Source organism: Mandrillus leucophaeus, unplaced genomic scaffold (assembly GCF_000951045.1).
Source record: "Mandrillus leucophaeus isolate KB7577 unplaced genomic scaffold, Mleu.le_1.0 Scaffold448, whole genome shotgun sequence".
NCBI lineage: Eukaryota > Metazoa > Chordata > Mammalia > Primates > Cercopithecidae > Mandrillus > Mandrillus leucophaeus.
Genome location: NW_012104787.1, coordinates 2,021,642 through 2,023,854, shown reverse-complemented (window position 1 = coordinate 2,023,854; position 2,213 = coordinate 2,021,642). Strand labels below are relative to the sequence as shown.

General features: G+C 41.8%; 1 protein-coding gene across 1 annotated transcript in view; it reads right to left on the bottom strand.

The window, feature by feature from the left end:
* FAM71D (family with sequence similarity 71, member D) overlaps positions 1-2,213 on the bottom strand; it is a 40,637-nt gene that overhangs the window by 37,506 nt on the left and 918 nt on the right. The window lies entirely within an intron of this gene.

Here is a 2,213-nt window from a genome sequence, read left to right as displayed (position 1 = left end):
ACAGTCAGTTCAGACCCCACCCTCTGATCCAATCACCTTACTAAGATATCATTATTAACTTTGGTGACTCAAAAATACATGTTGATTATTCAAGGTGTTAGCTAGGGAAAAAAAAGAAAGCAAGAAACAGAACTACCTGCTGAATGAAAGTCAGAATTAAAGCAGGGTTGTTATGGGCTATCATGGAAACACAGAGCTAGCTCCGTGGCACAGACACATGGAATCTTTTGTCATAATTTATTCTATCAGGATTGTGTATCAGTCTTCACAATCATAGCTTATATTTTTCCAATAATGTTTGCCTTTTGCTGGGCCCATTCAACGTCCTATTCATCTAATTAAGCAGGCAGGATGCAGAGCCATGTTGCAGGGAAGGGCTTTTGCTGAACCGCAGAGCAAGGATGGCACAAAGAATGGAGTTTTATTTGAGATGGATGAGCTCGTCCTATCACTAGCTGATCCCTTATGGTCTTTGTTACTTCTTTTAATCAGTACTTTTTCTCCCTCTCAATCCTTTCTCTGTTTTTCAAGTTCCAATTGAATGGTGATTCATTCAGCAGATAGCTACATTAGGTTGTACTTTTCTGCAGAATTACAGTATAATTTTCATTTGACAAAGTGTAGTTGGCTACTTTTAGTAAAAGAAAAGTTAGAGAGATTCCTTATTAAATCGGATTATAGATCAGAAACCAATGCTAGTTGTTCTATAGGAAAACCAAGCACAGAGAGGCAATGTGCTGTATGCGTTTCAAGAGGGAGTCACTTCAGCTGCTCTTCAGACATTCCGTGGTGTCGTCAGGGCTTCCCTATCTGTGTATACTGTTTCAAGGATGATCAAGGCTCCATTTGGGCTGACAACTACTATTCTTAGATACAAATATGGGATGCATTCACCCTGTGGTAGAGGTGGGGTGCCTGTATTTTCCTGGGGATAAACGCAGTCATCTGGAACTTTTTGGAAATGTGACAGCTTGCGTGTTCATGGCCATTGGGAAGGGGAGAGAGTGGGAATCTGAAGAGCCAGTGTTGCACTGTCTTGGTTGGCTTTTCTGACTGCCTAATTCAGAGAGATGTCTGTACATGCCCCTAAAATGTCCTCTACAAATGTTTCCTGTTTACCATTACAATGTGGTATTTTCCCTCCAATATTTTATTATAAAAAGTTTCAAACTTCTGGCAAAGTTGAAAGATTTCTATAGTGAACACTCATAAACCCACTACCTGGATTCTCATGTGGTCTTTTTACTGTGTTATTTGTCTGTAATTACATGATGGCTCTTTTTTTTTTTTTAGATGGAGTCTCGCTCTGTCACCCAGGCTGGAGTGCAGTGGTGCGATCTTGGCTCACTGCAACCTCTACCTCCTGGGTTCAAGTGATTCTCATTCTTCAGCCTCCTGAGTAGCTGGGATTACAGGTGCCCACCACCATGCCTGGCAAATTGTTGTATTTTTAGTAGAGACAAAGTTTTGCCATGTTGGCCATGCTGGTCTCAAACTCCTGACCTCAGGTAATCCACATGCCTCAGCCTCCCAAAGTGCTGGGATTACAGGCGTGAGTCACCACACCTGGCTACATGATAGCTCTTAAATGACAGCATTTACCTGTCACTTGTTAAAGTTGTTCTCTGTAGTCCTTGGAGCTTTGAGGTTAATTATTCCCAGCACTTTGAAGTGTGGCATTTACCTATGTGATTTTTCCCAACATTCTTACTATACTAATAAACATATTTTTAGGCTAGGTCCAGTACAATTCTAGGTTGCAGTTCTGGTTGCACCTTTGCAGGAGGCTAACTGTTGTGGCCCCTATCTCTTGAAAATGATATCCCCATGCCCAACCTTTTAGCTTTGAAGAGAAAGCCTTGTGTTCTGAATCTTGAAACATCTGAGTAATTAAAAAGGGCTGTTTCCCCCAAAATTTATTCAATTCTCAGTCTTTGAGAATTTTTTCTTATGGACGAAAATACTGGGATAACAGTCTGAAAAATCAAAATTTAAAAACAGGCTGGGTACAGTGGCTCACGCCTGTAATCCCAGAATTTTGGGAGGCCAAGGCAGGTGGATCTCTTGAGTTCAGGAGTTTGAGACCAGCCCGGCCAACATGATGAAACCCCATCTCTACTAATATCATAAAAATTAGCCAGGCATGGTGGTGTGTGCCTGTAGTCCCAGCTACTTGGGAGGTTGAGGCACAAGTATGGCTTGAACCCGGGAGG